Raw genomic sequence first — 14,179 nt, forward strand, 5'->3', positions numbered from 1 at the left:
GAAATGAAATATCATGGGTATGGGTAAAGTACCCCTAAATTTACTTACACCATTATTTATTTTTAAAGATTACAGACCTATTTTTATAAGAGACAGAAGGAGATAAACGAATGTTGAGTTAACAGAAGGGGTGTGAGGTAGAAGCCATCATAGGCTAACAGCAACAGTCCGTTCGAAAAAAAGAACAACTGATAGTGGCTTGTTCAAACATGACATTGTTGGAATCATCAAACATTTCTTGAGCAATATTTAAAAATAGATATTAAGTAAGACACTTTTAAGACAGTTTTAGTTTTTTAGTTTTTGTTACCTATCACCTTTCATTATTATGCTTTAATACAATATACTTAAACTAAAAAAAAACCTTTATAATACGGAGGTTAGTTTTCAACAAGTTCATGTTTTCTTTTTAATTACCGTCGCCTTAACTCTACAGGAGGAGCTATGATTCATATTATATCACACACGTAATTCATGATAGTGAGGTACACCATCTGATTTCCGCTTTCATCATCCAATCGTATATATGTCGTAGTCGTAGGTAGTTAGGTTTTAAAATTGATCACTTCATTATGTGACTGACAATTTGATGAGAATGGTTGTATTTTTATAAAAATTGGGTACTTCACGTAGAACGTTACTAGGGAATGAACGTTTCCACAAGTTATTTTCCGTCACCGATAATCTCGTGCTAAAATTCGAATACAATTTTGTTAATTAAACCGCTTAATAGTATTCGGCAGGTGTCGCATAGTTAAGATTCAGATATTGCAACATTATCTGCCCACACAGCACTACACGTCTAACACGAGTTCACAATTATATGCAAATTGAGCCATTTTATCTATTTTCGATGCGTTTGCAACATCACTTTGGCCAACAATAACACCTTCAATTACAACCGATGGACCACGCATTTAATTATTACACAATAAGATCCCTGTTTTCGTTGGCTCAAATTAGAATTGTTTTCGCTCAAGAATAAAATTATAAAACTACCGTGAGACTCACTCATAATAAATGATATTGTAACGGATAACTTACGTCTTAAACCGAGTTTAGCTTGACATGTTTCGAGCTATTTCGTAGCTCTTCTTCTCAGGAGCACGCGACTCGGCGACTGCTGCAACACGCACTCTCAGACACTCACTCAGTGTGCGTGTGCTCCTGAGAAAAAGGGCTACGAAATAGCCCGAAACATGTCGAGCTAAACTCGGTTTAAGACGTGAGTTTATCCGTTACAATATCATTTATTAATAAAATTATAGTAGAAAAAAATATAAGCTTCTTGTGGTTTATTTATGGTTAATATAAAATCCAAGTAATTTCCTATGAAAATGAGGCGTTTTTTCGGGACTTTCCAATTTTCCATCCGGTAACCACCTGGACCTACTTATGTGGACCTTGGGAGTCTGCGTATGACAGTGCACAGATAGTGCCGATCATTTTACCGGCCCAGTATTAATATCTAGATCACTTTTAACTATGATCTCGCACTAGTGACATGCTAAAATTTAATTTAATTAAAAAAATACCACTAATAAATAACTTTATTTCATTGGTTCGTTTGCAAATATAAATTACTTACTTACATTTAAAATACTCCAAATGTAAGCTATGGTCTCGAAGCCATAACCTTGTTATATTAACGTTATATTTAACTTATTTATTATCAACGTAAGAAATGCATTATATTCAACAAAAAAAAATTTTTTTTGTGGTTTGTAACTAAATTGTCGTTGTTATTATATATTGTAAATAAATTTGAACACATTTTAAAAATGCTCAGTTTTAAAACATTTTTACAGCAAAAATATATGACAGAAGGTCAAACCTACCCCCGTTTTTTGTCAATGGGAATCGCTAATACGATCGAATTGAATAAGCGGAACACAGCAAGCCATTTATCGCTCGTTCGATCGACGTAAGGTGAGCCGTCATTAATTGAGGCATACAATGAAGGTGTTAATAAGATTGTCACTCGCATGCGATTTGCATGCAACGCGTGACACTACGGCGGGCCTTCTGACACAGTCAAATTTAACAGTATACTAACCTACCGGATGCCGCGGTTCATATCTTTCCTAAGAATACAAGATCACAATATATTGATAAATTAATACTCGTATATTTGTATGAATAGACGCTTACTCTCATAATAAATGCTAAAGTTTGAACTTTTGGATAGTTGGATGTTTGTTACTCTACCAAGTAAAGACGGTTAATCGGATTTAGATGAAATTTGGCTTACAGGTAGTTTACAATCTGAATTAACATATAAACACATTTTATTCCGAAAAATTGCATGGTTTCCGCGGGATAGCGATAATTAGATTATTTGCAAAAGTTGCAACCTGAGTACGTAACTTCCAATTAACCTTTATCTTTATACCTGTAAATCGCTCATAGCGACATTGAAACCATTTGGTTAAAAAAAATTGGCTTTGCCGTTACGATAATAAACGATATTCAAATGTCATAACTTATGCCTAATGCCTATCATAAATATTATACCTATCTAAAAATCGATAAATAAAAGAAAAGAAGTTGGCGTGTCGTCGGTAATTATTTAGGTAGCGGTAGCGCTGCTACTCGTCATAAAGCTGTCACGGATTTAAGTAATTCTGCATCACGATGTGTAAGTATATAAGATCTATGAATAGATTGTTTAAGCTTTATTTAGCCTTAATTACTTCTTTTTTTTAATAGTACCTTTATAGTCCAGCAGACAGAAATTTTGAGCACATCGAAGCCCTTCGTAGAAAAGCAGCAAAAAACAGGGTTCCGTAGCCATTACGAAAAAATTAAATAATATTTTTCTAAGGATTTCGTATTTTATCCGGAATCTTCCAAGTTTAGGTATATTTTATACCTTAGGCTGCTATTTAAGAGTAAAACTACTAATAATTCTCAAGCAAACTTAGCCGTTATAGTTTTCCTTGAAAGTTTGATATACTTACTACCATTCTGAATTTTTTCACATTTTTAATAGTAATAATAATTCATTTATTTATCGGACTCATACAGATTCATTTTTTTCCACCCACCGATTTAGATTTTAGAAGGGGGGACGCTCGATTTTAATGAAAATTTGCACTTTAAAGTTGAATATTTCGCAAACAAATCATTGAAGCGAAAAATCATCTGAGTAAACCTCTAATGGTTTTTAAAGACCTATCCAATGATATCCCACACTATAGGGTTCGATGAGAAAAAAAATCACCCAACTTTTTAAAAAAAAATATTTATTGTACCATTTTGTTGGCATAGTTTATATATATCCGTGCAAAATTACAGCTTTCTAGCATTGATAGTCCCTGAGCACAGCCGCGGACGGACAGACAGACAGACAGACATGGCGAAACTATAAGGGTTCCGTTTTTGCCATTTTGGCTCCGGAACCCTAAAAATGAACGTAACATGACAGCCACTGACTAAAAATTTGCCACGACAGATTAGACATTTACCGAAACTTCCACGCAGAGCCCCACTGACCTACTGATCGTTACTTACTGTGTCCAGCGAGTGTTGCCGCGCACCGGAAATGTCTACCGTCGTCTTGTCTACACATATATTACTTTACACGATGTAAAAAAATATTAGTTGTATTTTTTTGCTAATTGCATTTTAAATGTTTGTTGACTGATACGGATTTACTCACGTAGTAAATGTGTACCTCTCTAAGTGAGATAAATTAAATTATAGAAATTAGCCTAACGCCTCTTTGTAATAGCTACATTGTTACTTGCTGACGTTCATACCGTGAACATTTTGATATTTAAAATTAAACGGATCGGGAAGTTCAATGTTCCCATGTTACTATGCAAAGAACTGCATTTTGTTCACGATAAATGTTTTAATTACAATGATTTAAATAAACCACATAAGTTAAAATCGGCACAATTGTATTATCCAAAAGCGCATTGATTCCGGATACCAACAGTATTAAATACTGCAGTAAAGTCATCTTTATTTTTGTAGGTAGGTAACTGCATGTACGAGTATATCTACCGTATTTTTAACCCCACTCAAAAGATAATTAGTATCTATCTGTATTATATAATCGCACGCAATAAACACCACGGATCATCTCAGCTTATGCGTTGATTCGTTTATCGAGATAAGGATTATAACGAACACACCTCGTAAAAACACTTGAGTACGAAATTGTATCTTATGAACTTCACTTCTTAAAAATGATGAGCTGTTTATTAAAGTAAGAGGCGACAACTTTGCTTTGAATGTGTAAAGTTACGTATTTTACGCAATTCCAATCTCTGATACGTAATCTGGAAGTGCATACAATGTTGTGGCCGATTTTTTGAAATCCAGTCAACACATTGGATCATTAATGAGAATTAAATAAGCTTAAGCGTCTGCGAAGTAAATTATGGGTATTTTTTTAACTCTGGTTAAAGAGTGAAGGCGTGTAGACGCTGCAAAGGAGCCATAAATCTGTCCCAGCTTGTCAGGAGAAAATAGTGAAACGAAATGCACGCCTGAACTTGCTCTATTTTAAATATCGTGGGCGGCAGGGGAAGTGCCTGCTCTGCCAGCTATCAGGTCTCCATAGGAATAATTATTAAAATACCTCAATCAGTGGTGGGCAAACTTTCTTCATGGGGGTCCAGAAAGTTACAGATATTTTAGAGGAGGGCCTGGATTACACCGTTTTTTTTTTCCTTTTTTATGTTTTTGCCAAATAATGAAATTAATCAAATAATGACATAATTAATATTATGATAGCGGGCCATATAGGTAGGTACTATTCGCTTCAAAGGAACGTCGGCGAGCCGGAGTTGGCCCGCGGGCCGTACTTTACCCATCACTGACCTAAATAGTTATTTTCTGAAGATATTTTATTACGAATATCCTGTCATTAGTCTTTACGACGTATGTTCCTGGAGTATTAGATGTATTATATGATTTTTGTTGTAGCGAAACCAGTGATTTTTAAATTCTGGAATCTCATTAAATTTATCGCGATGATTATACGAAAATTATACGAATTAATATGATGAACACGTGCAGTCCCGGTTTATACAACGCGGAATCTCGCATACCTACATATGTATTAGGCGTAATAACCATTTTTATGTTAATATTAATTTGGTCAGCTTCTTAGAATCAAAAGGTATGTATTCATCATTTATAAGTTACGTGGAAATGTTAAGAGCAGATTGTTATTTGTTTCGGATATGAGTAAATGGAATCAATGACTTTATCAATCTCATTTAACGATATGAAATCAAAGCTTTTCTTTGTCAAGATTGTGTTTATACGCGTGTGCGCCAGAAAGTATGTTAATACGTCGGGAACGATTATTTCCTCATTCCTTCCTGCACATAAAGGATATTTATCAAAATGCAACCTTGTTTACCCCACGATATAACACACGTGAGTTTGATAAAGGTATCAATGGTTTTAAGAGCTGTCGTTATGCTCGCAGATCAAGCTCACATATTTCAACACGTCGATTTGTTGGCCCAACTCACGCATTATTCATCAAGCGCTCTATCTGCCCGGCGACGTCGCTAACGACTCTGTAAATTGTTTACGACTTGTACAAATCTTAAAAATTAAATGCTGGACCTTTAAAGATTGCCCAATAAAGTTGGCAAAAATTGTAAACTTTACGAGCTGCGAAGATACTTCTGCACCTACAACCGTGTAATAAACGCTAGTTGCTTGGAAACCATCAATACGATACGTGCCATTTACATTAGTCGCATCCGAACATTACTAGCAGTGGCAAATAGCAGGAATACATAAAGTATCTGCTTACATGTTTACGTGTTGAAATTGTAGTCTTAAAGCATCTTAGTAAGGGTTAGAATAAGCTTGTGCCACTGACGAGAAGAGCAATATGGTAGGTGATTGTGTATACAACAAAGAGGTGCTTGGTGTTAGATTGTATTGTATGTCAACAGATGAACAAGGTAAGCGGAACATTTCTTACAAAAGCGTCTTGTAGGTTCGGGACACTGGTAAAGTTGCCGATCGCCAACGCACTGTTTATCTTGTATATTAGTATACAATACTATCTTGTATTATTTTGGGCTACGTAGCGAAAAGGGTCTAATACATTTTGGAAGTATTGATGTCACCTAGTTCGCACTACCTAGGACCTACTTTATTGAAATTTATAGGTGTGGTCGTTAAGAAATGTAATAAAAAAATTGCGCTCTATAGCAATAGCTTTTGTTTAAAATGTCAATAGCTGCAGACAGAATGAATTTCAATTATTATTTAATTAATAATTTCAGTGGGACATCTACACGAGAGCTTATAAATAAAATAAAATAGCTTTTGGCACCACCTTGGCGAGTTTGTGATTAAAACAGAATGTGTAGATTTAGTCTTTGTTCTAAACAGGTTCATTGTACGTTTCGCAGACAGAATAAGTGTATAAAAAGACATTCTTCCAAATGCTTAATAATATCTTCAAACAAATCTCTTTTAAAAACGTCTCAGTGCACACTCGTTCCGTATGCAAGTATAAACCCGACCAAGAGCGTTTCGGACATGCCCAAAATTACGAAAAAGCCATTACGAAAAAAATAAGTAATATTTTTCTAAGGATTTCGTGTTTTATACGGAATCTTCCATGTTTAGGTATTAGGCTGCTATTTACTCTTAAACTACTAATAATTCTCAAGCAAACTTAACCGTTATAGTTTTCCTTGTAAGTTTGATATACTTACTACCATTCTGAATTTTTCTAGATTTTTCCACCCACCGGTTTAGATTTTAGAACGGGGGGATGCTCCCTTAGGCCATTTTGTCGGCATACTTTACATAGTTATATATCCGTGCAAAATTACAGCTTTCTAGCATTGATAGTCTCTGACCAAAGCCGCGGACGGACAGACAGACAGACACACAGACTGAGATGGCGAAACTATAAGGCTTCTGTTTTTGCCATTTTGGCTCCAGAACCCTAAAAACGTGTCGATACAACTAATACCAAGTCTTCATCTCACCATGGAAATCATGCCATTCTTAATAAAGAGGATTTATAGGTGGGCCTGACCACAAGCAAAGTGAAGCCTCCGGCATCAATAGCTAGGTATCTACATTTAAAGCAGGCGTTGGCATTACAATGATCGATATAATCTGATATAAAAACTTCTAACTTATCGTCAGCTTGATACGAGAAAAAATCTGCGGTAGTTAACCTTAGCAAGGCCAGATGTCAATGATGGTAGCGAAGAGTCCTGGTCTAAAAATAAACGTCTTCTCTTTAATCAATTTACATTACCGTATTTTTATCAACATTGAATTCTTAAGCATTGGTGCCCATTGTTTTATGCTGTGACCGTTGCGTTATGATAATTTGACTGAATGTCATTCTCAAAGCCTCTTAATAAATCAGTAGTCCAATTTTATGCTAAAAGTATTGCTCTGACGTCAGTAGTTTTTATCTTGTTTAATGTCTTGAATTTATGAATGAAAAGAGGAGTAGGTATACATGTACCTAAAACTTACTTTGGTTTTAATACGACCCAATGAATAGATAAAATAGTTTTCTAAAATAATATGAACCTACTTTACTTACCTTTATACTTCACAGATTGTTGAATTACCTCTGACAAAAGTTTGTAAAAGTTTTTCGATAACAAATAGACTGTTGTATTAAGCATTTATAGTATAGGGGTAACGCTACGTTGAAACCATTTGAAACTTTGATGAAGCATGTGACCTAAAATGTGGCACATATGTTATTAGGTAGGTAGGTAAACTACTGGTTTAGTCTATGTAGAAATTAATGAAAATTTACATTTACTTTTATCGCAAAACAAATTATTTTCTTTAATACTCATAATAAAGTCGGACGCTATTATCGGACGTCGTGGATAAACTTTGGCCCACGGTCGTAGTTAAGTACAATTTTCGATCGGTTTAATCAAGAAGACTTTTTTTTGTTTCAACAATTTGACATAATCTCATTGACGAAATAACTGAACAAGTGTATCGAATTACGTTAATGGTGGGTTTTGTAGTCATTTTTGTATATGTGATTTCAATTAGTATAAATTGTCCCACGATGTTATATACTTATTGTACCGTTCTTTGAACAATTTTTGACTACATATTAATTGACTTATATGTATACAATAACCTGACTTGAAGTTGTAAAGTGAAAACCGTTTTGCACTTCCTAAAATTAAATAATTTTGACAGTACACTTCTTATTCTTTTTATTATTTATTAGCCTGAGCAAGCGACATAATAAGTACTTAGTCAGCGCATTAATCTTCGTCTAGAAAAAACCGGATTTTACATTCAGTAGAGTACTGAAGTTTTATCAAAACTTAAACAAACACGCAAAATCATGTAACAACTGATAACATAAATATTAAAAATAAAATAAACTCTTAGGTGGTCACTTACATACAAGATAGACTATACGGGTTCATAGTAAGACAACGGAATCCTAAAAAGGTACATAACTGCAACCGTGCTGTTGGCCCAGCAATAAAAACTTTACGAGTCCGCCTGCGCCCGCGCTACATCTAAAATAAAAATCACAAATCAGTACTCGGCAGTCACGAGAGCTATTTGTAAATACGACTTGATTGGATGCGGCATTTATGTGCTCTCGTCGAGTCACGAGTCATCTACATAATGATAAATAATGACGAAAAAATAATATTGCACCTTTGAATTATACAATCATCTGTAATGACCAATCACTCAATGAAATCAGCCCACATCCACCTACTACTGTCTCTTCATTTTCACACCACTTTGCCTAATGCTGTACCTAGTTTCTTGCATATCTTTCCAGTCGATTATCTGATGTCGTCTGACTATCGATTCATCTTGCTCGTATGAGTTAAATAAACATTACACAAAATAATATTTAATACAGTCGTTACATAATAGAGGTTCTTAAAGTCGAGTACTATGATTAGGCTGCCATGAGGCTTTGCCAAGCTAGCTGAATAAAGTACGAGATTTTTAAACCTAATTGTGTAATGTAATTATTGTTTTCTCAAAAATGGTATGAAATGTTGCTATTACGTCATCAAAAACGTCGTAGAAAGTAACGCATCCTAGAGACTAAGCTGACTAAGGCTATGTCCAGGAAGTAATCTCGAACTGTCCTTTAAAAATTTGAAATCCGTCACAAACAGCGCGCGCCTCGCGCAATCATCAGCATCATCATCAAAATCATCATTACCAACCAGATGGTTGGTCGTCATCATCATCATCATCACATCACAATCACCGTTTTTTAATTATCACCATCATCATCATTTTTGAGAAAAGCACTATACAAGCTTCGACCAGTAACTGCCATCCTGGCCTCGTATCATTGATGGCCTCACCTGGCGGTTCGGCAACTTCTACTCGTCCAGGATGGCTTACTTACTGGTCTCTGCAGTAATGTACTAATACAATACTCTTATACCTTTTCCTGTATAAATACATACTTATCTTTTTTTTCGATACCGCGGCCAATACCATAGACAATAGATTTTCAGTTCAGCATAAAAAGAGCATCCTTATAATTTTGTTTTGCGAAATTTTAATTCGTGGATTAAAGTACGGTCGGTTCCCTAACTTATGTATCCACTTTTTCATACTAGTTGTACAGAAAAGTGGATACTTATGTTAGGGCACCGACTGTACCTACACGAGTAGAAAAAAACATTTTTTACGTCCTTAGTAAATTTTATTTTGGCATTGAATAAATATACACAATATAATTTTGCTTTAACATTAGGTATGTATAGTTCGTTTTGAAACTACTTTAAATCACTTATTTAGTAAAATTATCAGAAATGTACACATGACACGACTCTATGACATACGGTGTTTATTATAAAACATATACCTACACATAAATCGAATTGATAATTCACATGTCAAATTAACGTAGTTTCATTCATTTCGTAATATGAGTTCAATAATTTCTTGGCTTCATGTGCCGTAGTTATTTTAGTGCGGGCATTTCTTTCGGTTCGCTCCCGTGCAAGTTCAGGGAAACCAGACGAGGAAGAGTTGCTAGGCCGACCTATTGCCCCACTTTCTAGCAATAGGCCAACTAGTCTCCAGGCTATAAACATTTTCGAAACATGTTAACATAATTTCGTTTTATTTTTTAACATAAAATCGCTATTAATATAAACAAGAAACTCAGTTATACACGGGACAAGATTGATTTAGGTTCAAGCCAAGAAAATCACGTACGACCTAAATCTGAGGCAGCGCAGTTGCAATCACGCTTCACATATGGTATGCGGTAATTCTAGAAAATTTATGGTTAAAAAAAATTTAAGACGTGACTGACCCCAGTGACACCTATGCGGTTTAGATAGCTCGATGTAATCTGCAATAGTTATATCGCTTCTGGTGCCTTCCTTGAATAAATTAGCTTATCAATTGTCTATTTAAAGAAGATATTTTGCATCTTTGAGTCAGCTTGACTTAATGGTTGTAACGATAATGCTATAAAGTAGGTAAGCGATATGACTATCTCAAATTACATAAACAATCCTACTAATATTTGAAATAAAAAAGTTGTTACTGAATCATGCAATAATGTCTGAATTTATTGAGATAAAGTTTGGTACGAAGACAGTTTACAACCCGGGAAAGTACATAGGATTTTTATTGTTGGAGTTTTTATTCTGGAAAATTTCATAGTTCCCCTTAAGCTGTTGCCTAGTTCACGTTCGAACTATACATTTTTATTAATGTACACACATTTTTTTTAATTTATGTACTCTTAAACAAAAACACTATGGGTACGATACATTATAGGCAAGGAAATTGTAAAACGTAATAATTTTCGGACCAATTGTAGGTAATCATTACGATATATTTCCAAAACTTAACAAACTATATTCATTGCGGCGGTGTCCTTATCAATAATTATTTTTATAAGATCTTTTGTCAACTAAAACTACATTCCCTACACTTACTTCGTATGTAGTCGAGCTTACGACAGACTGAAGATTGCCGCTCATGTCATGGAGAATCAATATGACACGCATGCTTAACCATATCTTACTATGTATCCTGTTTAAGTGGCACCAAAGCAGAACAACAATAAGATGGTGTAAGGCGCTCGAAGGCCATGGCGCAAGTTCACGAGCACAGGTTCATCGACCGCTCTTATCATTAGCATTCAATACGACACCTTGGATCATTCATTACCATTGTCGCTTGCTTTCTAATTCCGGATTACTTAATTTTACTATTTCACGATTAGTTTCATGTACGTATTTAAACAATTGATGATCGCACGAGGTTCATTTTTGAGATGGATGTGTATGGTTACGACCAGTCGATTTAGAATTACACAACGCGATATGGATTGATTTCTATTGATTTGGATTCATAGCAAGCAATATTTTATTTACTTGATTAAGGTGTATTATTCGATTTTATCAAGTTTGTCGATTGGAATAAAAGTACCTACAATATCATGTAAAAAATTAAAGCCATATAAACAGTTATTTTAATATTTAACAACATTAATTATTAAATACGCACCCTTGGTACCTAATAAAAATTATCCCCTAATGCTCATTAATCTTGCCACCATAGCTATAGACAAAATTTACGAATATCATTATTATCGAACTACGAATGGGAATGCTGCCTAGGCCTAACTATTATCACAAAATCCCTTTTGCCTTAACGTATAGCAAAGTTGCCCCGCGATTTCGTGTCAATCCCGAGAGTTTCAGCAGGCGGACTATTGTTACAGCCGCGATGATAATATTGGCTACATTCGTTCAGCGAGCGGCCTTCGCCGGGGCCAGGGATCGGCGGGAGTTCATGGCGAGGGCCGATTTTATTACTCCAACACATCTAACCCATTTTGCTGACGCAATACTGCCACTTTTATCATCTGGCAGTATACACACTGCAAAAGCTATCAGTAATTGAAAGCGTTCAATCAATCCATCATCGACCCGATCCATTTTGATTGACTAAGCCATTTACAGAGTAGCTCATCTAAATCAATCCGCAGATTAAAGGGTCGTATAAGATGATATCATTGACCTTGTGACCTCTCGAATTAAGGCGTAACAGCCTACCAGTTCTCACGAGCCTAATGCTAAAATTGACAACGACTATTTAATTGAAACAAACTGCTGAAGGCGAGGCCAGCGCCGTGACACAACATATTAATGACTATACATGTACCTACTTACAATTAACTAAATAAGTCGACGAGTGTATTCGCAATATCGGCAATAAAAAGGTTATTGATTAATTAATGTTTCCTTATTTAAATGTTTCTAAGTCGTATTCGGTTATTATTATTGAAAATGCAAATCAATACGAGTACGAAACCACAGATTTATAGTAAGTATAAATTACGAGGAAGTTAAAATAAATGTTCTGCAAATAAGAAATTCAGGTTGAGATAAATTAGAAGAACATTTTCTGTTGATTTTCATTGATTTATTATTTGTACCTATTATCGTGTTTTTATACAACAGCCGTTGTAGCTTGTATCCCAGTGGAAATCAAGGTCAGGATAAACCTCTGCAAATAAACTGCAAATATTCGCGTCGCGTTCAATTTGCCTCCACTACACTACTCTTAGATGGACCTATCATGAAATCTTTGCTGATAATAAACTGCATGTCTAAATGGGGAACTGAAAGAGCATAAATTAAAACTTAACACAAAATAACTAGTAGATGTTGCAATTTGTACAACTCGCCGACGTTAGCTTCGCAAGCTCCCGGTAACTAATGGGCAAGGATGCTGCTAAACAGTGACAAAGGAAAGAATTAGCACCATCTGAAACACCGGTCGTTCACCTAAGATACCGTGATAGTTTACATATCTATGCTAAAAACGCACTCATTTTACACGAAGCTAGTCCGCAAAAGGCAAGAGCTAAGTAAATGCAAAAGGTCACTCTCTATGTCACCTGATATACGATAACCGACAGCCGAGGTACATCCCTATTTATTATTCATCATTCATCCATTTCTGTAGTCTTTATCTCAATTAATGTAAATTGAGTCGGTTATTTATTAAACACTCTGCTGTCCAAATTGATAAAATCTAATTGTCTGATGGCTTTAAATAATCATTGAACGTTATTTTAACATATAAGTATAATAAAACATGTAACAAAATCAATTATTTGTAACAAGCAAATTAATTTTTCAACGACTCTACATTTTGAGAGGAACTTATTTTATTTATTAAAAATATATGTTTGGAGTTCGTGAAATAGGTAGGTCAATATTTTACCTCAAAATCCTTAATAACCCATTGACCCATATAATTTACTACCTACCGAGCAATCGAATCGAGTAGATAAATTTGTTAACAAGAAAGTAACATTGATTAAATATATCTCTAGAATTTAAATTATACTACCTACAACAAGTTCGCGGACATTCAGCATGTTACAAATTAACTTAAACATAGAAATATATACAGTTTTGAAAAAGTCTTACTTGAACTAGGAGGCCATTTTCCTGCGTGGTGAGCAGACGCCCCGCAGACGAGAAGAGCGTCGCCGGTAAAAGTGAAATTTCTCGCAACGTCCGTCCGCTAATTTATTCACTCGCAGTGAAAAACGTCGATCAGTCGGCACCGAGTTCGCGCCAACTATATATAAATTTATAAACACGTGTTTGATACTTTGAAATTTGATTCTTCCGTTTTGAAGCTACTTTGATACATTTTTTCGTGTGTGTATTTATTTTTTGGATGTCACAATGGTCATGAATGGGGTTGGTTCGTTCGTGCGGTCGGTGCTTGGGAGCGGCGCGGAGCGGAGCGCGCGTCGCGGCGACTTGCGGACCACTGACTGCGCGCGCGCCGCTGCCTGCCATCACAACTCTTCCAATTTTAAAACCCAACATAAGAGCGCGTACGTATGCTTTTCCGATCCTAGCGTTTCGATACGTTGAAGGGTTAAGCTTAAGTTTCGTAACTACTGAAGTAGCCGTAAGAAAATGAAAAACTAATAATTAAATGGCTCATGATTGTAAGTAGGATAACTACCCTCATCAGTCATTAGTATAGGTCTAATTCAGTTCCAGATATTTTGTTATAAAATAAAATAAAGACATCTTGAGATCTGCAGTGAAAATAAAACGCTTGCAGAAAAAAAAATCTCTATAATAAATATCTTGAAGTGATTTAGAACGAGTAGTAACTACTACGTGTAGTAGAGTACTCGTTC

At 35.2% G+C, this 14,179-nt stretch overlaps 1 protein-coding gene across 1 annotated transcript in view; it reads right to left on the bottom strand.

Annotated features, from left to right (window-relative positions):
- Positions 1-13,816, bottom strand: part of AdamTS-B (ADAM metallopeptidase with thrombospondin type 1 motif B) — an 80,058-nt gene extending 66,242 nt beyond the window's left edge. The window contains exon 1 of the mRNA XM_074104195.1: positions 13,446-13,816. The gene's annotated coding sequence lies outside the window, so the exon portion shown is untranslated. The remainder of the gene's footprint in view (positions 1-13,445) is intronic.
- Between the last annotated feature and the right edge of the window lie 363 nt (positions 13,817-14,179).

The sequence above is a fragment of the Choristoneura fumiferana genome, chromosome 21, assembly GCF_025370935.1.
Source record: "Choristoneura fumiferana chromosome 21, NRCan_CFum_1, whole genome shotgun sequence".
NCBI classification, from domain to species: Eukaryota; Metazoa; Arthropoda; class Insecta; order Lepidoptera; family Tortricidae; genus Choristoneura; species Choristoneura fumiferana.